This window comes from Nelusetta ayraudi, unplaced genomic scaffold (genome assembly GCF_046127955.1).
Source record: "Nelusetta ayraudi isolate G7.1 ecotype Tasmania unplaced genomic scaffold, CSIRO-AGI_Nayr_v1 ptg000135l, whole genome shotgun sequence".
NCBI classification, from domain to species: Eukaryota; Metazoa; Chordata; class Actinopteri; order Tetraodontiformes; family Monacanthidae; genus Nelusetta; species Nelusetta ayraudi.
In genome coordinates, this window is record NW_027466185.1 from 17263021 (window position 1) to 17288158 (window position 25138).

General features: G+C 41.1%; 1 protein-coding gene across 5 annotated transcripts in view; it reads left to right on the forward strand.

Annotated features, from left to right (window-relative positions):
* The window catches only part of thrb (thyroid hormone receptor beta), a 93744-nt gene that overhangs the window by 17840 nt on the left and 50766 nt on the right, over positions 1-25138 (forward strand). Inside the window, exon 1 of one of the 5 annotated variants that reach the window (XM_076051545.1) lies at positions 1217-2181. The exons of the other annotated variants lie outside the window; for them this stretch is intronic. The gene's annotated coding sequence lies outside the window, so the exon portion shown is untranslated. Of the gene's footprint in view, positions 1-1216; positions 2182-25138 lie in introns of those variants that run through there. 5 annotated transcript variants of the gene reach the window in all.

The window sequence follows — 25138 nt, forward strand, 5'->3', positions numbered from 1 at the left end:
AATTTAAAGTTCAGCCAATTGAGCGAGAGCTGTGCCACACAAACAAGAGACCAACACAAACATGCTCACACACACACACACAGCGCGTCAGTCACAAGTGTTTTTTCTAATGGGGGAAAGCGAGCAGGATGTGGGTGAATTGAGGAGGAAAGCCGGCCCTGTGTTTGTCTTGACCTTTTGTTTTTGTTGCAAAGTCGGTGAGTGACTCTCTTCCTCATAGAACGTGTAGTTCGGTCACTCTACGTGTTAACCAAAGCCTTTTGTTCCAAAGGTCAACTCCTTACCGAGTCCTACCTTCCAAATCTGAAAAATGTCTTGGGCACTCTGGGCAGAAATTTAAATTAGACGCGCGGAGGGGCGGCGTAAACTGTGGCAGAAGTGCTTTATGGGAGTGAAATGTTCCCACTGTGACGTGATGACTGGACATTGATGAGCTTATTTCATTACACATTAAGTAGCTTTGCGCTACTGCTAATCTTCCTTTTGTGGCTTAATCCTCTTCTTGCTCAGTCGCGGGACCACTGTTGGTTTTTAATGTCACACTTTACTCCGCTTAATCCCCACACATTGCATTATCTCTTGGACTTGACAGTGCCAATGATAAAAAAAAATAAAAATCAGGTCAAAGTCATCAATTTTTAGGACATCATGATGAGAAACTACTAGAAAACAATGACAATCCAAACTTAAATCCACTGCCTATATATTCCATATAATAAACCTGTTGCTTGTACTGTGGCATTTGAGTGACTTCAAGGTCCAGTGTGTGAAATTTGGCTTAATTTATGATTTTTACATTGGTAAAAGCTTAACATACGGCCCATAAATAAATAGATTAAAGTGTATAGTCATGGTACAATAAAAGTAATTTGGTTTTCCTACACTTAGAATGGTTCTTATGTGTATATAAGAATATACATAGATCAAGGGTTCCCAATTAGCTGCCATCTTGCACCGCCATATTTCTAAGGAAGCCTGCTGTGGACAATCCAACTGCCCGACAGCGCGTTTCGAATTTAGGGTGAACGCTCTCGTCTTCAAATAAACCCTCGCAGGCCAACGTAGTTCACTGGCAAGCTCGAGAGAGGGAAGGTACAGGGTTCCTAAGCAGACTTAGGTGAAAGAGCAATGCAATCTAAAATGTAACCACTTAATGTCACTGTTTGTTCTTAAAAGTATTACACATTTAACCTTTAACAGCTGCTGGTAAAGAGGAAACTCAGATTAAGCAGAAATATTACAGCTGTGAAATGGCCGTCGGTTGCTGTTTGCCAAACTCTTCACCCTTCTAGAGACACTGTAGAATTGTATGTGGTCTTTAAAACACAGTGCGGGAAACTTGCAGAAACATTCCACATCCGCTTTCTACAAAGCCACACAGAAACCCTACAAGGTTTGGCCTTCAAGCATGTTGGCAGGTTAACCAATCCTGACTGCTGAACTGCTCTGTCTGCACCCAAGTGCAAGTACAAGTACACGTGATCCAGTCAGGAGGTCACGGCCAAATATGCGAATATTTACATTTCCTCCCATAATTTGTTTCATCATGACCTTGGAGAAAAGCAACTCAAACAATGTCACATTGTAATGAGTGTTTTTAGGATTCTGTCTGCAAATAAAGATCTATGGGCCTTGTTCGTGCCAGCAGCTGTTCAACCAACAAGATCCTAATCTGGATATTTGTCAGTGTTTAGCCTAGTTTGCCTTTGAATGTTTGTTTGCTTTTTTCTTTCTTTCAGTATTTTTTTCGTGCAGAAAGAAAACCCCATCGGAATAAATCACGGCGCAGTGTGGAACTACTAAAAACACACCGATGACATTTATGATCCACCTCAGGGGGTTTAGACAAAGTGCTTAGCTTGACCCTGCGCAGCTTTTCTTTATTTCTTTATTTTTCTTTACTGCTCGCGCAGTGTTCCTTTACTACCCCCAGCAACATTTCACCAGGGATATGTCATCCATTCCCCTGTGTGGTTAGCCTTTACCCAGATGCGCAGCATGTTAGAGATGAAATGTGAGCGCCAGACCCGCTCCAACAGGACCAGCGCAGAACATTCAGCAGCACAGCTGCCTACTGTGTACAGCAAAGCAATAGTGGTCTTGACTGATTTGATCTCCTTTCTTCTTCTTCTTCTTCTATGTGACTGGATCGTGATGGCCGACCTCTGATTGCTGCTACAGGTGAGTTCTGGTCATTTTTTTTTTGTTCCGCTCAATGCTTGAACTGTTGGCCGGGTGGTTGCTTGGGATCTCCTGCATTCAGCAGAAGCCCGGTAGTAAGGCGTGCGCATTTTGCTGTTTCCCCTGCAGTCAGTTTATTGTCAGTTTATTGCAAGGACGCATAGAAAGGCATTCAGACGCACCCGAGCGCGACTCAGAGTCTCTGGTTGGCCTTACGTGCATGGTTTTAGTACTGTAGGAAGAAGCCGGAGTAGAACCCAGAAAGGCCCCGCGGGGATCGAACCCACAACCTTTCACTGAGTGCTAACCTCTGCACCACCATGTGGCTCAACTTCTCTCTTCATTTTTTCTTTTAAGAACAAGATTTTCTTTAAATACACAGCTAATTTCTCGAAGAGAAACAACAGTAGCAAACTTCTCTGTTGGTCAGAGGTGGGAAGTACTTTGTTACTGTACATACGTTTCAGGTATTTGTACTTGACTTGAGCATTTCTTTTTCTGACAGCGTTTTACTTTTACACCCTACATTTGTACACGTATATCTGTACTTTCTAATTTTTACATTGGAAAACAGGCTTGCTACCTTTGTGCTTAAAAGATACAAATTCTGTTTAAAGCAATTTGTTGTTGTGGCTTGAAGTGGAGATATTTGAACTATGCTGTTGTCGTATTTCGATATAAAAGTGGATGATATTTCAGAGGCAGATTATTTTAGAGTTCTTCAGCTTTGCGGTCACTCTGTTCACTTCAGTCCACATTGCTGTGTCACAACTTTTTTTTCCTTATCTTGGTTTATTAATGGCAAACAAATATGAAGAAAATTGTTCTTTCTTAATTTAACTTGAGTAAAGGACTTGAATCTGTAGTTTTACGTTTTTACTTGAGTATTTTTTTACACAAGTATCCATACTTTTACTCAAGTATAGAAAGTGAACGCTTTTGCCACCTCTGCTGCTGTTGCAACACTTTTCAAATCACAACCTTTAACTTTTAATGAATACTTTAATCATATATTTTTTTTTAATGTTTAGAGGTAATCCACAGTCGCTGTGACTCAAGCGGAGGGAAAACTATGTACTGAGGCGGCACACGAACGTCCTTGCTGTGACGCCGGCTCCTCTTTAACTTACTCTACTCAAGCTAATTGTTACTGATTCATTCAATATTGCTTTTGGCCAGCGTCCAGGGTGCAGGGCAGCGGAATCTGTGTCACAATCTGCCACAGCGGTTGCAAAATACCCTTTTGTTGAACTCTTTCAACACAGTGAGGGGGCTGAATGATGCGGTCTCCTAGTAGGGGTGATCCGATCGATCAACTGCTGTATGTCATGAGCTAATATTCAGTGATCCAGTCGTGCATTCAGAAAAGGCAGATAACCAGCAGTGCTGATGCAGAAGTTGTCAGTTGAATTTATTATTGAGTGCCCTGACAGACGGCGTCTGTGTCCTCTCGTTCCTGCTGAGGCCTCTGGTGCAGTTTCGCCTTTTCAACAGCAGGCGTTTGCGGCAAGTTCTGGCGCTGCGACAAAAGCTGACAGGAGGGGGCAGTGGGGGTCTAATGTACATAATATAACTTACATAGGGATGTGCAGTGTGACGTGATTCAGGTGGACTGAGGGGGTTCTCATGGAAACCCTGTGTGTTCCACCAGCACAGTGTCACTTAAGCTGTGTGCAGTGATGCCTTTTTTTTTTTTTTTTAATTATTATTCTAACTGGAGATTAAAGTATAGTTTGTTAAAATTAAATCATGTTTTGATTCACATTTTATACATCTTACAAATTTGTCATTATTCACGAAGAACAAAAGCTCCATTTATGTACATGTACATACACTACCAGTCAAAAGTTTGGACACACCTTCTCATGCATTTTTTTTCACTGCAGATAGATACTGATGACATCAAATACATGAGCAAGATATATGTAATTACGATAAAAACATGTCCAATAACTCTAAATATGCTTTCTATGAAAGTTGACTATTTTGAAGAATTTAAATATAAAATTTGTTAAGTTATTTTGCACTTTTATTGTTTCCTCCATAATTCCATGTGTGTTCATGCGTAGTTTTGATGCCTTCAGTGAGAAACTGTAACGTCAATAGTCATGAGACTGAAAGAAAAGACATTCAATTCATGGTGTGTCCATAGCACCTACACTTGTGTGGCCTGGTATGATCCTGTCATAATCGTGCCCGAATTTATGTTTGGTATGAGACGCTTATGAACCCCCTGGCAGTTGGAGTGGAGCTCTGCTGCGTTTTTCATGCTTCAGGGAAAGTTAAAAAAAATGCTCTCAGGCTGGCAAAGCAGCTTGAATTATTCATGGCGATTGAAGGAGAGGAGCTGTAAAAGCCTTCATTTTTACTTTTCTGCCCCCCGGCTGTTTTGCTCCTTGGTTGACACCCAGTGATGGGACGAGTCGGGGGCCTGGAAGGGATGTGACTGTCTGATGGGAATGATGACACCTGGACTGCTGCTGGTCACACCGTCAGGTGAAGCACCTGGACTTCAGGTTGCTGCTGTGTTTGGATCCGTGTCTGCTTTTTGAGGGTTGATGTCGGATCGCCACTTAAAAGCCGGAACCCGGAGAGTCGAACTTTGCGACTTGCTGTGGAGATGTTGCTGGCGATTTCTAGCTTAGAGTTAACAGGAAAAGAAAGAAAGTTGGAGAAAAAAAAATTATAAAAAAACGAAATGATGGACACTCTCTAACTGTGAAACTTCCCTCGTCAAACGCATGGAGAGACGCTGCCGTTCGAAAGTTTGGGGTCACTGACGAGTTTCTGCTTTGATCTCAATTCTAACCAGTTTTATGAAATAATGACCTTGAAAGCTGTGCAACCATTATAAGTGCAAGAAAATCAGTCAAGATGTGCTGAATAAGTACGGGAACATTTTAGTGTCGAATGAAAACCACTTCCAATGTCTAATTAGTAAGTTTAGCAGAGTGTGATTATAATACAGAGCTTGGTTTTCGAAATGTTCACAGTTTTTTACCGATTTTAAAGCATTTCAACTTCTGCAATGACGGCTGCAATATTGCAAACTTGATATTCATTCTCTAAAATCACATTCAAACAGACTTTCGGGGCAACAACTGTCGAAGCCACATAATGTGTTCAGCACATCCTGGCTGATTTTCATTCACAAGTCATATTATCACAGCATTCCAGTAGATTATTTCATGAAGCTGCTTTATAATGGAGTTCAATTCAGAAATGAGTCAGCGACCCAAAACTCAACGGTCGTGTAGATTTGCAAAAGTTTAATTAATTAAGTCCTCTTCTGTTTTTTTGTTTTTTTTTAACTTACAATTAAAAGATCCATAATTTGTCTGTGGATTAATTTTGCATGTTGCCCCGCAGCCTGCCTCCCTCTGGAGGCTCTGGGTTAATACACGTGATTTGCTTGAGTCATAGTAGATGAGTCTTTCCATCTCGACTGGAGTTGCACGCACACAGTGACACACTGGATCTTGAGGTCAAGTTGTATCCAGTGTGTCACCGTGTCGTTGTTGTCATCCGCGATGAGCCTCTGCAAGGCTGCGTTCAACACTGCACAACTACCGCTGTGTTTTGAGCCCCCGTACAGGCATGCGCAAACTACGGCCTGGGGGCCATTTGCGGCCCGTTAAGCTTTTAAATTCGTCTCGCAGAACATGGAGAAATTATATTAATAGTAAGTAAGTCATAAAATAGCTGAATTTCATCTATTTTTTTCAGTGTTTTGAGAGTCATTTCAATAAAGAGCCAAACACCGTGGGACTTCAAAGACACTGATTTGGTCGAAACTTTGCTTTGGTTCATTTTCAATTGTCATTAAAGCAACATGTTTTCTGCATATCCCATGATATATTTTTACCTCCTATGAGGTGGCTCACCAAGACACTCCATCCATCTGCTGCTGCTCCGGCCCCTCTGGCACATTTTACAACCTGCTGTGGCCACACCAGTCGAACAGTTTGCCCACCCCTGGTCTAGTAGCGCCTCTTAAACTCACTCGTTGTGAGTTGCCGTATGTGCACACAAAACACGACACTCGCTTAAAAACAAGTGGAAGGTACAACAATAATATACAACTCTAGTAATTTTTCCAGATTAAAACATCATTTCAGACTCATCATCAAAAAAAACGCAAAAAATAGTTATTAGTTAATAGTTATTTTCTGGTGCAGCCGGATTTGGAGTGAAGGAACGCTGTTGAATTGGACTTTTCAACCCGGTAACTGGAGACCGTAGATTGGTTCACAAGGATTAGTTGGCTCATTTGATCTTGGAAATGTGCTTGATTTCAGTCTAGTCGAGCTTCCTCAATAGGCCCTGAGAAATTATTATCCATAAACTGGTGTTGTTAGTGTCGGACGTAAAGTAAATACAGTACTGTACACATACTGGGAGGATATGAGGAAATTTGCCTGAGTAATGTTCACCATTTACTATTAACTATTTCATTTTATTATTCTAACATTGCGTATCTTTATTTACTCTTTATTTTCTCTCTGCGAGAGACGACGACTAAGTTTCACGGTTTTACCATGAATGACAATGAAGGACTTGTGCTTGAATGTATTAATCAGTGCATGTTTACATAAATACGAGGTGATGTTCAAACAATCACATTAGCTGTGTGTCCGTGACAGTTTTTCACAAAATCAAAGCGATATTTCTAAAATTTCGGCAGAGTGCAATTGCGATTTGCAGGTGTTTTCCATTGAATGGGTCCCGCAAGATTACGTTTGCGTTTGTTAGTTTATGTTTGTTTGCTGTCAAGAATGGTTGTTATATTTTTCTCTTTGATTGCTCGTGAAAAAAATATTCTGTCTCCTTCTTCGTCCAATCATAACGCGCCATTTTCACTTGTCAGTGAACCTGGTCACGTGACCCCGTACGTCACGTCCGCTGATGTGCAAAAAAAGTGTTTCCATGACACTTCTGCGATATACCTCCATATGGATACGTGTGAAAAACCACCTCATGAGAGCGTCAAAACCTTTTAGCCATATTTGAGAGGTTTTTCCAACGTTTTCTATTGCCAGGTTTTTATTGCCATATTTTGGTTTTGCACAATTCCTAGGGTCAAGGAAACACATTATAACCTTCTCCTTCTTTCTCCTTTTTGACTTCCTATTGCAAATTTTCCAACAAAAATAAAACATTTTTGGCACTTTTCTTTTTTTTTTTTCAAGCCTGCATTTGTCCTCGTCCTGCAAGTGCTTCCACCTTGTTGGTTGTGGTTGCAGACCTGTTATGTAACGCTCATCGCAGCGCTGTCCCGCCGAACAACCAGCCCATGGGCTCTCCTCGCCCCACCCCCATCCCCCGCCCCCCCGCCCCCTCGCCCCTCCGCTCCGTCGACAAGGACCCTCTGAACTTTGAAGAGCGTTAACGCCGCGCAGCAGCAGTTTGCCCAAATTTGTTTCGTCCTTCGCTCTCTCTCCCCTTCACGCCGACCATCTGTCACTCCCGCTGATAGCCTCTCTCCTCCTCCTCGCTCGGCCAGCTCCTGTTTTTGCTGACTCACCCCCCACTCTCCCCTCCTCCCCTCCTCCCCTTCCCCCCCTCCCTGGAATTACAATATGAACCAAAATAGCTGACCCTCTCTTCCTCTCTTCCACTCGGTCTTTATTGCGCCATTTTGTTACAATGTCTGTCTGAGCTTCTCCTCTGCGAGTGCCGCTCCACTGCTGAGGCGGCTCTAACAAGCCGTGACTGACAAATATGACTGGGAGGGCGGAGGGTGGGGTTGTGAAATTCCTCCCACTGCAAATTTGATTTTGGTTTCTGTCGAAATACGTCGAGCGGGAAGTCGGCCGTGGTTTATCTTGACCCACGAGTTTGATGTCAATCATAAACACGATAGTACATGAAGGATTTTTTTTTACCTTGCTGTGCGAATTTGATTTTTTTTTCCAAAAGAGCCGGTGGGAGATTTCCGTAGATATTTTGCTCTTTACATAGCAGGAAGCAGTTTATCAGTGTGGTTATCAGGCTCCTCCCGCTCTTCTACGTTTGTATGAATTTTGTGATCTCCAGGGGGTGGAAGACGAATTTCATTTTGGTTTTTGTTGCCCTTTATATTGTGATTTAAGGAATACTCTTTTTAAATCAATTCGGTTAAAGTCCTGATTTATTCTGGACTGTTTATTTCTATTTATTATGACAGCGAGATTCTGTGCTGGTTGTTTGAAAATTATGTTTTTGCTTTGGCTGAATTTATAGAAAAAGGCCTGTAAGGTGTCGTGTTTTGCATCCTATCTGACAAAGCATTTTTGTCCCTGTTTTTATAGGTTGTGTTGTGTTTTACTTTGTTGTGTAGTCATGTGGCTATCTTGGAATGTGGGAATATTATTTGACAAATGTATTGATCAGTGTCCCATGATGGCTGGGCACCAATCGGGATGTTTGACGCATATAGCAAGTGTATCACATAACGTTAGATGTAACATTGAGCGTGTCTAATGGGCAGCCTCTCATTGCCGAGCGCACATCCTGTCTGATCGGGCTCGAAATGAGTCTGTCTTTCCGAACCTGCTGACTAATGCCAAGTGGGTGGATGAACAGGAGCGTCGCACAAAAGGCATGGCGAGAAAGCAGCAGGGCCTCTGCCGGGTGCTCTCACATGGCACGTTGGAGCTTTCCAATCAGGTCAGCGTCCCTCTTCTCAGGGTTCGTCTCCAGTCGTGTCAGGAAAGACTGCGGGAAAGACTTTTCTGTGTGTGTGTGTGTGTGTGTGTGTGTGTGTGTGTGTGTGTGTGTGTGTGTGTGTGTGTGTGTGTGTGTGTGTGTGTGTGTGTGTGTGTTCGCCCATCGCTGCTTGTTTCTCTGAGCCGTGACTGTGAGGAGTAAACAGTCTCTAAGGGCCCTTCGTCTGACGCCTTCTCTCTCCGTCTCCAGCGATAATGGGGTTGCGTTAGCGGCTACGGTTGCGTCGCCGATCCGCGCTGCAGCTTGCCGGTTTGTGAGTTGTTTGTTTGTTCGCCTTTGTTGCTTTTGAGTGTCCTCTTTGACACAGGTGGGTAATGAGCAGAATAAACATGCCACAGCAGACATGAGCAAACGGTTCGCTACTGCTGGTACAGGTGTTCAAAGTGAATGGACTGTGATGAATGTGGGCTGTGAGCACTTTCTTATAAGGTCTCTTGCATCATTGATTATCACTCCAATCATAAGGCATTATAACGCATTCATTCAACTAGGGCTGTACCGATGTGGAATCCTTCGCCGATAACTGATGAAAATATCGCTGTCATGGCTGATGACTGATATTTGCCAACAACGTCATGATCTGCATATAAGGTTCAAAATGTTTCTAAAATCTGATGACCACGAGATTTCAAAAAAAAGTGCGTTAAGTTGAATATGGGCGACAGTCTGAACAAGTACCCATTGAAAATGTTAGCAAACCATAACCTTTGTTGGGAGGGAGAATCATAGCATGGAACTTTGTAGCATGTGAATAACGGCTGCTTTCATTTGTTCGTTCATTCGCTGTGTGTTGAGCGAACAGGGGGGCATTCTTCGTTCAGTAGAGGCTTTTCTATTTTGCACTCCTTTCTGCACAGTTGAATACGCCGCAAGCATTTCCCACTCGACCTCATTTAAAAAATGTAAATATCGGAGGATAGTAAGAAAGTTACATTTGCAGGAAGCGAACATTCGGGGAGGAGCAACACTCCTTAATGTAATGGCAACTTGTTGTCAGTTTCACCAGGTTGGTCTATGTGAGGTGAATATGGCATCTTCCGATGTGTCAGAGCTGTTCTTCTTGTTATTTTATGACATGATAATGACACAAGTCAGCAACTTGGATTGCGTCATAAAGCACTGTCGTCTAATAAATGTGAACGTGATAAATGATACTTGCTTGTTTTTGTGTCTTTGCTTGAAAAAAAAAAACTCACATTGTAGCCAAGTATTCAATTCGCTTTCAGTCAATATTCCAAGGAAAGACACCTGTATTTGAACAGTTCAAATGGGTTATGGCCACACCCACACACCTTGTGAGCCAGCAAAAATTTTTTTTTTTATTGAATAGCACATTTTAATTGAGACATTTTGAGGAGAAAAATAAAGAAACAAAATTAGCATCTGCCAGAAGCAAACTCCTTACGCACACTTAGGATGTAATGTAATGTTTACCACCATGGTAGCTGGTGGGCTACCGTATTTGTTTAGCGTTGTTTCGTACATTTAGATCATAGATTTTTAGTCAAAATGTCTCATGTGGGCAGGATTACCCTGAGCAAGGACTTGTTTGTCTCATAAGCTGTGCAGGATGCGATGGCCTAAGACATGCAGGAATATGTCACTGTGTAATCACTGTCCGGTCCGCTTCAGTCAAAGTGGCTGCGAGCAATTTGGTCGGAGCTATGGCGACTGTTATGTGAGCAGCAGACGCACTCGGCGTAACCCTTAATGACCCGAGTCTGCCTCGATTACAGCTGCACCACAGGGAGCGAAGCCAAGCTCCGCCAGTCGGAATCACAGCAGGAAATTAAACTGTGGGTACAAGCACCACCTCGAGACGAGCTAAAAGTGAAATGATCAGCTGGGGATTCGATCTGGAGTCGAGGCAGAGCGACGATTTAGGGGATGACAACAGTGCGAAGGAAAGAGTAACGATGAAGTGGTTAACGACACGCTAGCTTCAGTAGATCACATCTGTCTTAGTTATGCTGTCGACACTGTTTAGTTTCAGCCGACAATAATTAGAACCAGTATTTAGTCAGCTTGTTTAACCCTGTGGTGGATTCAGAACCTTTCCATGGGGCAACGTATTACTGTTGCCTGTTTGCATTAGGTTTGCACTCAAACCTAAAGACAGTGTGGTTGAAAGTTGGCAGAATGCATCACAAAACATTTCCATGAAACCTTTTATTGTTTATTACCAAGAATGTCGGCAAAATTCAAAACAGATTCCCAGAAACTCAGAAACAGAAGTCTGTTTTGAATGCGGTACACTGCACAAAGCCTTGTTAATTTACATCAGATCGCTGAATGCGAATGTGCAACTGGTGTTAGTTTTTTATTTTCTCAACATTTCATTGATAAGGGCTAACCGTTTTTCCTAAAATGTCACCGTTTTTGATTATATCGATCAACAGTGTTTCCCATCGCAGCTGCAAACATTTTATTTAACGGCAATACACAGGTTCTCAATCCTGTTTTTCTCTAAAACCGCAAGCTTATATCTAAAAAAAAAAAAAAAAAAGAAAAAGTGACTGGGGAATGCTGGTCATCTCAGAGGAATGCAAGTGTCAGCTGCAGCTGACGGCAGACTAAAGATGAAGGATCGATCCCTCGTCAGTTCTCCTACGTGTACGTAGTGCCAACACGTGCTCTGGCTGAGACGAATCGACGCCGTGGGCAGACTCAGTAAGGCAGGAAGGCACTACGCAGTGCCTCGGCGGGTATAGAGGAATGGCCCCCGGCCAATGATGAATCCAAAATGAGAGAATCAGGAGGCCAACAAGGAGAGGAAGTTTGGTCTTGGAAAAGCGGCAGCGGAGACCAGTGTGCTGGGCTTTAAACATCCGACATGCATTTTTTATTTAAACCTTTCCTACACACTGACCACTTTCTGCTCCTCCACGCTGCAGGGCTGCGTCCTTGTACAAAGGGCCTCTTCTGGCTTCACAGCTGTGCAAGACGATTCAGCTGGACTCGCTGGCCTACTTTGGCTGTGCACACACACACACACACACACACACACACACACACACACACACACACTTCAAGTGCAATACTTCCGAGGGCTGAGATTGACATAACGCGTTTTACAAGACCTAACTGGAACCCGACACTTGTAGAACAAATCAATACAACCGCACCCGACCCGCTAGCAAAAATGTCTGAGTAAAAAATACTCTTATTTTTTTTTTATCTTATTTTTTTAATCAGTTCGTTACAGTCAATTGGTCTGATTAATCACGATTAATCACAATTTTCAAAAACTATCCTTCAAGAAGTTTGACAAATTGTCATGTTATTGGTGCAAAAATGATGATTGCGTGAAACCGGTTAGTTCAAACAGATTCTATTCTGTCCACCGCAGAGTACAAACCTCTGAGAGAGTATTTAACTGAGTGTCGACACATTTGGCCCAAACTTATGAAAAACGCTGTCTTTGACAAATGCCGCAGCTTCATCAAAGTGGCAACGTGCGATTTCCGCCTCAAAGAGCCAAAACAGTGGGACGCACGCAAGATAACAGCATATGGTTTTATATGGAGGACTGAAAGTGCCAAAATTAAATAAATAAATACGTAATTAAATAATTATTTATATGTGTCTTTAATTAATTAAAATTTGAATTCAATACAAAAATGTGTTATTAAATGTGTCATTAATTCATTAAAATATCAATCCATTTTATGGAAATATATATATATATATAATTATTTCACAGTTTAATTAATTATTCCATGGTCCTTTGTTGCAGTGCCTCATGAATTTATTGTATCTGTCAAACCCACCCATCAAAATCGGTGGGCGGGGCTAACTCAAATGTAGTCTAATCCACCGCTTTGGTCTGAAGTCTTTGTAAACATGGCGGCTTTGTTGGTGGAGGATCTCCATGAACGTTGGAGGGAGTTGGTGAGAGATATTTTAGAACTTGCAGACAATATGTGGAATCAGGACCTGCTGACCCCGAACATGTAGCGTGTAAAGCAGAGGAATTTAATGAAATTGTCGGAGTTATTTCTGCACTCTCCGACCAATTATACGGAATCGATTTGCCTTGACTTGATGTGCTGGGTAACCAATCAGGTGTTAGGATCCGCCCACCGACTTTGATGGGCGAGTTTGACAGATAAAATAAATATAAATATAAATATATAAATATATATAGATATATATATTTCCATAAAATGAATTGGTATTTTAACGAATTAATTACACATTTAAATAATTATTTTGTGATGTATTTATTTATTTAATTTTGGCACTTTTGGTCCTCCATAGTTTTAGACCCCCATTACAAATGAATAAAAACGACTCCTGTATGTCTGCCTCAGATATCCTAGAACGACTCCTGTGGCTTAAAGTATCCCTTTGTCAATACTGGCTGACTTCGTGGTGTCTGTTGGCGCTTAAAGGTTTTGCAGCGCCACTAACAAGAGGTTGTTGGTTGTTCTTTTTTTTCACGCCAACATTTGGTCCGATAGAAAGAAAAGTCATTCAGCAAATCAAACCTTGTTTATGTGGAACCATTCCGAGAAGACTTCTCGTGAAACCGAATAGGTCCGGAACAAGGTCTGTTTTATTAAGTGCGAACCGTTCATACGCACTCTGTTAAAAAATACCATCCATGACACAACTATTGCAACACAATCATGGGAGTTTCTCCACCAGACTTCAGTTTAAAACTGAAGCCTAGCCAAGGATGCACCTCAATCAGAAACTTGTAGGACATTAATGTTTCATGCTGGTCCGCGGTTTCCATCTTGCAACCACATAGTCATTGTGACACTACACTGGTCACATCATCAAAGTTGTACAACAACGTTTATGTGTTGAGACAAAGTATCTTAAAGCTGTTCCCACAGCTGCCATATTTTTTCTTGTGCGGGGGCGGAGATTGGTATTTCCTGTGTACAACTTTAAAGGATTGAACAATGATGGTGAGCCAGACTCTCTTTTTTTCTCTTATTACATAACTTTTTGGTTTTAATGTGCGCCATCAGAAGACACTGAAACCCCTCCAGGGTTGTATGTGAGTGATGAGGACAGCTGTGTGGTCAGATTGGTTGACCTGTTCCAAAGCAGCATGGATCATGCTTGGAATATGATCGTATAGTAATCGTCCCACTCCTTAGAAAATAAAACAGCTTTACCCAAAACGGCTTTGCAAGAGAACATGTTCAACTTTATTTTTAACTTATGTTTGTCATTCAAAATTAATTTAAGAGGCTGTTGTTGTACAGGGATACTAAGACAGTGTGGGAGTCGCACAGTGCAAGCTTCCAGGACAACAGCAAGCACTGCATAGCTGTAAACAACATTGAAATCAATAAAAACAATGATATAATAATAATAGATATCACATTGTTGGCGATGCAGATGGCATTTCTACTGCTTGTAATCAATGGGTTTTAGTGGAACTTATCAGTTTATCATCACATTCTTGTTTTTTATGTTCATTGAATCATACAGCCTTCAAAAAATAACAACCTACAGAGACTCCATGTGTTATAAGTCACCTTTATTTCCAGAGAGATTACAGAGGACCAAAAACATACCACTGGAGCTCTGCATGTGTTATCTGATGGGATGATATCTTGGGATGCTAATTGAAGAGAGGTCTTATCTAAGAAGAAAACACTGGCAATTCATAACAATGATGGTTGACCTGTGTTGCTTTTTTTTTTTAATCCCCCAAACCCTTGTGTCTAAAACATTTGACCCAAGCACTTGACAAACGCATCATACTACACTTGAGCCACTTTCTTCAGACAGGGCCATCTGACCAAAAGGCTGTGATTATGTTTGACATGTTTGCGCTCAGAGTTAAATACTGTATCTATGTGAACCCTCTTGTTTCATGGGGTGGATGAAGGGTTGCATGCAAAAGCCTCGACGAAACAAAAACAACCAGACATTTGCGAGAAACACCAGAAACATGTGTGTTTCCACTGCCAAACAACCTTGCACAACAGCCACATCAGTGAGATTCTGACTCTGAAATCTGTCTGGTCTTCCTCGCTAAGCCGCGACAGAGAGCCTCTCCAGTCGGCTGTAAAGTTTTAGTGGATTTCATACACGATCCACTGTTCTTCTTGGATAAAGAGGTGGGAGGTATCAAGGAGAAGTGAAGCAGACTCTTGGAACTGCTGTGCCAAACCTGGGAAGAAGACCAGAAAGAGAAGCCACTTTGAGTTATAAACAATGGCTGCTGCTAAGGAGATTAGCGCTAATGCAACTGTAGCTGCTGATTCATCAGAACTGGATTTAACTTTCATTTTTTTTTTTTTTTTTTTTTTTTTTTCACTGAGAGCTTTTATGCTGTAGACAACAATGTTATACTTAACTTCCAACAGGCAAGAGTTCTGCTAAACATGGTGCTAAGTAACTAGCCATTAGCCACAAGCTGCGTTTCCATTACCCCTAGAATGGCAAAAACTGGTGATGGACACAGCTAAACTTTAAAAAACTTCTCAAATATGGCTAAAAGGTTTTGACGCTCTCGTGAGGTGGTTTTTCAGACGTATCCATATAGAGGTCGCAAAAAGTGGGCAAGTTATGATTGGACGGAGGAGGAGACGGAATGTTTTTTTTACAAGCAATCAAAGAGAAAAATATAACAACCATTGTTGACAGCAAACAAACGCAAAAAAAACCCAAAAGCAAACGTAATTCTTGTAAATCTTGCGGGACGAGATTAGACGAGAATTACAGCTTATGCGCTTCACACCATTCAATGGAAACACCTGCAAATCGCAATTGTACTTCGAAATCGAAATTTTAGAAAGATCGCTTTTATTTTGCAGAAAAAAAAACGTAATGGAAACGCAGCTACAGATGCAACATAACTGAAGTTCGTAGTTGGATAGTTGACGTCGTCCTCCAAGTTTGACTTATTCCAAAGTATTTTCTGGAGTTTTCACCAACTTGATACGTGGGACAAATCTAAAGTATTCAGTTCAAGTGTGGTATTCGCATTAGCAGCTGAACCGTTAAATCCAGTGTCTGCGGGACAGAGGAGAAGGACCAAATTGATTTGGCATTAGAGACAATCTTTGTGAGGAAGGCGTGGGAACTGTCACTCCTATCCTCTTAATAGTGTGTCTTCTTTGGCTGCAGCTTGCTCTGCACTTTCTCCACTTGAGTGTAGTGTAATGTGAGTGCACGTGCACAAAAATATGCAACACTCACAAATAGGAAGCAAGCAGAATGTGGGCACAAGATAGAAAGTTAAGATGGAACAATGAAGCCCTCTAACAACGCGTCTTAAACTCCCTGATTTACGCATTTGTCCTTGTCTTTTGGTCGAATGCTTTGAATTCAGAGTTTAATCCGACTCCATCGTTGCAGTCCTCTTCTGCACTATTTAATGCAGTTGTGAACGTGAGGTGATTATTTTTCTCTCTCGTGCATTTTTGCGCAAGTGAAACTGACATCTGCTGAAGGGAATTCCAACGCTGATGCCAATAATGTTTTTTTTTTTTTTTTTTTAGATCAGTGATAGTGACTGCAGTGATTTCATTACACCTCAGAAATCTGCTCCTTGAACACTCTAGTTTCCTATCAATCGTATGCAATACCCCTGTGATAAATCACCTCTGGTTTTGTCAGTTTCAGCTTCGTGTCACTTTTTACCCTTCCGGTTCATTCCCGATTTAATATGAAGACTTGTCTGCAGGCTCATGTCCCAGCAGCTCCTTGACTCAGTTACACATTTCAATAGAGCATTCACTGACTGTAGCTGCGTTTCCATCACCCCTAGAATTGCGCAAAACCTAAATATGACAATAAAAAAAAAAAACATGTCATGGAAACGCAGCTCGTGTCTGCGTCCTCCTTCTCTGTGTTGTTTTGATCGTCCAGTAACCTTAATAATCTGTTGCCAATTATTCCATGTTTCTCATCACTTGCGGTTTTGGAACGGTCGTTGCCCATGGACCTGCGGTCATACAAACATAGGACATAAAACGCATCTCACCATTCCAATCCACATGCTGCTCAGCTTCAGAAAAACATAGTTCTTTTTTTTTTTCTTTTTTTTTTCACAAAGAATGATATTACATGTTTGAAGTATCCCATTCACGTTTCCCATCTTTATTTATTTCTGTGAATGAAGGATCTGAACGACTCCAGCGTGAATAGATTACGTGTGTATGGCTGAAACGGATGTAGGTCAGACTGTATCCGGGCCTATTTCTGCCTCTGCCTCAGGTCAAATACTCTGGAGCCGCACAGATGTTGTAGCCAGATGTGGATCAGGCCGTAACTGCAGCCTCCGGGCTTCACCTTCTCAAAGCTGCGTTGCATGTGTGTCAGGGCGCCCACGGTTGTTGTTGTCATTGTTGTTGTTTTTGTCCACAGTGAAGTGTGTGTCGATCAAGAAATACCATGTCTCTGTAATGCACTGCGTTTCAACAGTTGTTCCACAGTGCTGGTGCCAGATTTTGTGTTTGTGTTTCCCTGTTAAGTTTTTAATTTCTTTCTTAAGTTTTGCATTGTTTGTTTGTCAGTGGGCTCTCATGTTTGGCAAAAGGGGGTAAAAAACATCTTTATCTTTAAACCTTGGTGGTTTATAATACCTTCAGAATGTTCTTCCAGTATTCTTTCCCATCCACATCGAAACAACATTTTTTTAATCAACCGCTGTCTTGACATTCAGCACAGTGTGGTAAACCTTTTCAACCTCTGTTTCAACAAATGGACGCTGCATCGTTGGATGTAGGTTTGGAGGTCTTTGCTGAATATGGGACCAGGCAAACATTTGGACACACCTTCTCATGATTTTTTTTCAATAACTCTAAATATGCTTTTTATGAAAGGTGGCTATTTTGAAGAATTTAAATATAAAAGGTGTTTGAGTTATTTTATACTTTTATTGTTTCCTACATAATTCCATGAGTGTTCATACGTAGTTTTGAGGCCTTCAATAAGAAAGTGCAATGTCTATAGTCAAGAGAATGAAGGAAAAGACATTCAATTCATAGGGTGAGTCCAAACTTTTGACTGCTAGTGAATACTATAAAGGAAGGATATCTCATAACCTTGAGACAGTCCCTTCATTTGGTTGCTTAGCTGCCAGTTTTACAACACGTCCGGTCCTAATTAGAGGCCAGACGTGAAACACCGCTGAAGCTGGCCAACGCCAGTGGTAAAGAAAAACCCAAAAGAGGTTTGACAACATTCCTGGTGTTTGTGTTTGAGGTGCGAGAGGGTGCGTCTGGCAACCCTTCAATCTCACAGCCAAGCGTTTTTCCCTTTTACATCGCACTTCCGTGTTTCTTGGGAAATGTCCACCACTCAGAAACATGCCTGTGTCTGTGTGTGTGTGTGTGTAGCACTGTTATCATAGAGCCCACGAAGGCGTCGCTTCAGTGTCTGAAAGTGAAGACCGGTTGAGGTTCACCCCTGCGTGTCCGCTGTCTGCTTTGCCTTTGATTTAAAGTAAAAACTCTTTGTGCTCTCGGACCTGCCAACGTGATCAAAGTTTTCACAGACACAGTCCTGCTGTCTAATAAACATGAAAAAATAATCACAAAAAAATAAATAAATAATGCAGTGCTGGCAGGGTTGCACAAACACCTCCACAATCAGCACCGGTGTCTATTTTTGTCAGCACAGTGAAAGAGCCAAGCACTCTTCACATTGTTTTCACCGTAAAATAAGTGCTGCTGAATTTTTGCAAGCAGCTTGCATGTATTAATATGTCCTCAAAGTGGTTCATAATTATAACAAATTGTTATATTGATGAGGCGAGAGCTGTACAAAATGTCAGGGGGAAAAACTGATTTTTCTGCATCACCCAGTCAGTCGCTGACATGATACTTGAAACAGATAAGGGAAGCATTCCATTTAGCTTGGCGGGTTCACAGAAACTAAGAGAGCAAAAGATGGATTGTGACACTGCTGACCAGTAAAGTAGAGGTTATCTTTTCTATCCGCCCTCTTGATGGATAACAGAACTATAATGAAATCTTACCCTCAGTCTTTGGAACACTGACAAAAATGGGCAAAAATGGGCAAAAATGGGCAAATTATAAGCAACTTATTATTTTGTCCAGCAGGACAATGAATTCTGAAACCATAATATATTTTTTGAAAAATACTCTCAGAGGAATCTGTGATTCTCAGCCCCACTTTTACAATTGCATTTGTTATTATTATATATATACATATATATATATATGTATATATATATATATATATATATATATATATATATATATATATATATATATATATATATATATGTATATATATATATATATATATATATATATATATGTATATATATATGTATATATATGTATATATATGTATATATATATGTATATATATGTATATATATGTATATATATATGTATATATATGTATATATATGTATATATATATATATATATATATGTATATATATGTATGTATATATATATATATATATATATATATATATATATATATATATATATATATGTATATATATATATATATATATATATATATATATATATATATATATGTATATATATTATTTTTTTTTTACTGGAATTACAAAGAAGAAATAGAAAATCAAGAGCTTTTCTTTGGTATGCATGTTTGGCTTGAGGCAAATCCATTTCCAGACACGAAAAGAGCAACTGCTGAGAGCTTGCGACCGACTGCCGTGAAACCAAAACAATTCTCCAACACTACCTTCTTTACGAGTGTTGTTGTTTTCAGTTCATCCCAACTCCGCACACGGTCACAGAATTCCTGTCGACTCGACTTCCATCTCACCTGAATTTATTTATATTTTTATTCATGCTGCGCTCTACATCAAACAAATAATCTTAAAGTGCTTGAGTGCATAAAAACGTGAGTATTACTACATTTTAAAAAAGAGTGTGTAAACTAAGATAAAATGGAGAACATGTATGACAGCAGAAAGCCACATCAAAAAATCCACAGAACTGAAAAGGCCCAGCTGCTGCTGGAATTGAAGGCACATTCTGAACAAAAAAAGAGGTTAAAAACAGTCGAACTAAAAGCTTGTCCAGTCTCTGAAGGCCAGTCTAGTACAGAGGTGTTTTCATATCAGGCATTTTTTTCTATGTTGTTACATAATAATAATAATAATAAAAAATAAAAAAATAAATAAAAAAAAAAAAGCATTGCTGTACTGATTCCTGAGTATACTGAGCACCAAACACATTTTTCTCGGCAAGCCAGCAGCAACTGACTGAGGTGCCGGTCAGTGCCAGCACAGACTTATCGTGGATTAAGCGAGTCCGCACAGGAAATTTCTTCAATACGTCTTCCATTGTCCGCTATAATGGCTTTCCCCATAGAGGGGAAGTGGCATTAGTTTCTGCCACTGCTTCACAGTTCCAGGGCATTTTAATAAGGTTTAGTGGTCCTTCGTTAGATATCTGCATAAAGTTTGTCCTTAGAACAGCCGTCTGACCGCAACAATATCCTCGTTTCTCATTTCCTCCAAGACCTGAAAGACTGGAAGTATTAAACCAAATAACAAAGCAGCTCAACAGCCATATTGGTCGGAGCCCATGTGGGCATGTTTTTTTCTGTTATATTTTTTTTTTTGTTGGGTTTTTGTTTTTTTGGGGGGTTGAGGGGGGGGTTTTCGCAAAACTGCAAAAACATGATGTTGCCAAAGCACTGACCAGGCCATCTGTGGTCTATTTATTTATTAATTTAGATCTGTTTTGTTTTTAATTAACTTGAAGGGTGTCTTAATCCACTTTCCACCAGCTCGCATGGTCCCGGCTGGCCAGGGCTTCCAAAGGGCTGTGATGCAGACGCACAAGATTTATTGTATTTGTGTGTTGACTTTGCCAATAAAAATCCTATAATATACAAAAATGAAAAATTTGACCATTTACTGCGTCTTTTGCCCCAGTCAGGTTAAACTGCCAGTTTGTCTTGATTCTCCAACGTGTGTTGGCTCTGCAAACACATGTGGCTCTGCAAATAAAGTGGCAAAGTGGGGCTAACAAACACCGCAAAACAGAAAAACAGAAAAAAAAAACAACAGATAAGCAGGAAGCACATAAGATGCACAAGAATGCAGGAGGTAAAGTAATGGAATAATAATGACTAGCGGGACCTGAAGCTACTCCTCCACCTACTGTTTACTCATCAGGCATTATACTGTGCGTGCAGGAAGCCTCGTCTCAGAAGCCCAGCTAATGGCTAACAGCTGCAGCCACAGCGCCCACTTGTGGCCCATTAAAGGAGTCAAGTGGTTCATTTGTGTTGCCGTAGTTTTCGCCGACTTCACCATGCGAGATGATTCACTCCGTACGCTCGTCCTGTCTGTGCATCTCTCTCGAAGTTGCCCTAATGTGTTCTAGATCAGCACTTCCTACATCGTCGTACTTCCAGCTGAGGGAAAATAACTCTTTCCCCAAAGTGAAAATATTGTTTTGATGGACGTATTTTCTGTGTGCGCGACAGTCAAACCATTTTGAATAGGTTTATTCATTCAAATCAAAGATAGATAGATAGATAGATAGAATGTGGAATTCAGTTTGTCAGAGCATCCCAGACTTCTAGTAACATTTTTATTGTGAAACAAACATCTTCTTGTCAGAACAGCCTGTTTGTCAGCTGTCCCGTCGCTGTACTGTAAACTTGTTGGCCCAAAAACATTTGCTCTTCCGTGGAACTTGACTGTGGCAGCGACCGCCAGCATTCACATAACTGGCTTGCTCAGTAAGCTATCAGTTTGGAATTTATTGTGAAGGCTATTTTGGTCCCATTTGCTTCCTATTGGGAACAGCTGTCGTTCTTTGGCTGCCGACTGCCTGGGTTAGGACACTTGGAACTTTGCTGCCAACATGCGGCGTCGTTGACATTGACATAAATCTTATCAGTGCTGATAAAAAAAAAAGACAAAAACAAACTTATACTCAAATGTTTTCAGCAGTGAGCTGAGCGAGGAAAACACGAGTACAATCAGCTCCCTTGGAGGTTATCCGTCTGTCCGTCTGTCTGTCTGTCTGTCTCTCTGTCTGTCTGTCTGTCTGTCTTTTCATTGGTGTGCAGAGTGTGTCAGACCCATGACCTGGGGTGACTGTCCAGTTGCTGACCTGTCCAGTCACCTCTCTGTCCACCCACTTATGTGGTCTGTCTGAGTCCGAGTGTCACATTCTGGAAATATGAAGGTGAGATTCTGTGCTGGTTGTTTGAAAATGATCTTTTCGCTTTGGCTGAATTTGTAGAGAAAGGCCTGCGAGGTGTCGGCAACATGGTGGTTTGCAAACCATTTCTAATTGCATGTGTCCCTATTTTGATAGGTTGTGTTGTGTTTTTGCTTTGTGCTGTAGTCACTATCGTGGATGTAATTGTGGGAATATTATTTGACAAATGTATTGATCAGTGTCTAATAATCCCATGAGGGTTGGTGGGCACCAATCAGGATGTTTGACACTTAAATAAACGCATCTGTCTATCTGTCCATCCGTCTGTCTGTCTATCTACTGTATCTATCTATCTATCTATCTATCTATCTATCTATCTACCTATCTATCTTTTTGGCCACTTGCTCACCTGTCCAGTCACTTCTCTGTCCACCCCCTCATGTTTTCACTGTCTAAGCAGCTCTGCGTTGCGTCAGTCGGAATTCTGTTTGACTTTCTCACCGTGGACGCAGTTCTGTACGTGTACGCCGCTGAAAAGTTTGCAATTATTTCCTGCACTGAACTCCATTATAAGCAGCTTGACGAGATGATGGACCGGAATGCTCTCAGAACATTGCTAGTGCGAGAAAATCAGTGGCTTTGACAGCGTTTGCCTTGAATTTCTAATTCAGGGGTCACCAACACGGCAGGTAACACCCCCCCCAACTTTGGGGTCACTTTACAGTATGTTTTCAGCACAGGAATTCAAATAAATATGTAGAAAATAACATTGGTTGTTGTTATTAAAAGTGCCAACATCTAATAATGGCTCACTAGTCAGAACTATTACTGATTATAGTTTGTTTGTGCTGCAGCTTATTAAAAACAACTATAGTACCGAGAGAGTAGCAAAGCTGTTGATCCAGATGCTCCTGTGAGACCTCTGGTCAGGTCAGTCCAGGTTATTCTGTCACAACTTTTTAAACTTTTAAACTACCGACAAATGTATTGTTTCATTAATGGCAAAAAAAAAAAAAAAAAAAATCCTGTTTACTTTTTGCTTGAGGACATTTCAGAAACTCTACTTTCTTACTTTCAATTTCAATGTATTTATTTTCCAGAGGACAGTACCTGATTGTACCCAATTTCAGCCAGGGGCTGGTTTACATTGGTGGTCCCCCTGCCAGTTGTTATAACTTTAAAAGGTCAACAACAGCCATAAAGAGCAACAGTAAAAAGTAGTTCATACTACAATACAGCACAATGGCAATACACAATCATAGCAATAACGGAAAAGAAAAAATCAAATGAAATAATAAATTAAATAAATAAACTTCAAAACACAAACAAGGTAAAACTAATGAAACCCAGAGAATAAATCCATTAATTAATAGGAACATTTAAAAACAGTCAGTCTGTCAATTAATAACAGATCTAAGACAGTGACATAAGGTGTGTAGGGTCCATTGCACATGACTGATGGTTATGGTTGCAGTATTGGTTACTTAGTAACTTAGCACTTCTTAGATGTATTTTGAAGGTGCCATATGCATTACAATTTCTTATTTAGACTGGTCAGATGTTCCAAATGCAACTGCCTACAACTGACAGCACTGTCTGCCCACACACAGTCCTTCTGAGTGGGACTATGCTGCCCCCTCCTCCCCCCACCCCACCCCACCCCCTTCACTTGAATAACCAAGTTGAATCAGTACTTTTACTTTCATCCGGGTATTTGTTTACACAAACATCTGTACTTTACTCAAGGACAGAAAGTGAATACTTTGTGTGCGTGTGTGTGTGCGCGCCCGCCCGCCAGGGTTCCTGTCAGGACCGTATCCAGGTTTCTGCCCCAGAGACATAAAAAGCCAGAGAGTTTTTGGAAGGAGACCCTGCGGTGGCCATCACTGACCTATTTTCACTCAGCCAGGCTTTGACTCTCTTCTCTAAAACCCCCTCAGCCAGTCACAGCTGAAAAAAACAGAGAGAGAGAGAGAGAGAGAGAGAGAGAGAGAGAGAGAGAGAGAGAGAGAGAGAGGGGTTTTAATTATTATTATTTGGGTTTTTTTTACATTCACATTTGGAATCTTGTTTGTTTTTTATCGCTCTCTCTCTCTCTCTCTCTCTTTCTAATTTAAGTCTTGTATTGCTGGGAACTTTGCGGCAAAACTGTTTCCTGGATTTTTGCCCCCAAAAAAGAGATGAAAAAAAAAAAATAACCCCCCCCCATCATCCTGCTCAACCGCTGCTCCTCTCCTTGTCCAGCGGCCCTGCTCAGCCTCGGCTGCCTGGCTGCCCATTTCACAGCGCTGGCAGTCGAAAAAGTGGGTGGCGCTGCAAGGAAAAACCCACAACTGTGTTTGGCAACTTTTAATGGCTGACTCACTGCAGACCTCCGAGTGTAACACTCAGTCGCTCGCTCCTGTCTTCTTTTTGCTGTGAAACATGAAACACAGGGGTGCTTTACTTCTGAAGCTTCCAGGGTCCCGCCACATTGACAACGTTTTTCATACTGTTTCTCTTATCATCCATCTCAAGGTTGATTTCTCGTGACGCCTTTGTGTGCAACCGTATCATTTAATGTTTCTGTGTGTTTTATTGCCCTTGTTATTGGTAATAAAACGCACACAAAAACAGAAAACGCTTAAAGTTGGGATGAATTTGGATCAAGGCCTCCACAGTTCAAGTCAACACTGCTGACACCGTATACTGGAACGGAAAAATTATTTTTGGGCACCCTTAAAATTTTATTTAAACCCTTTCATTATTATTATTAGTAGTAGTAGTATTGAGACAGTAGTTTTTGAGTTTGGCTGCATCAAAAGCGCACAAACAATCAAACTGTCAATTATTTAGTTGTTTATTGTTAATGAGATGTATGATGAGATGTATTTCATGTATTTCTTGTCCTTCTTGTCCTCTTGTACTCTGGAGGGACGCCGTCTCGCTGAAACATCCAGTTCTGAGCTGGACGGCAACTTGTGCAGCACATGGGTAAATGTTGTCAACAGCTGCACGAAAATAAACTGATTCTCAGTGCAATACAGTACATTGCAAATGCACGAGGTGTCCAAAAACTTTTTTTTTTCCCACCACTGCCTATTGAAAGTAGGGCACCGTGTTCTGAAGGATATCAGGCCCGATATCAGGGTTGCACC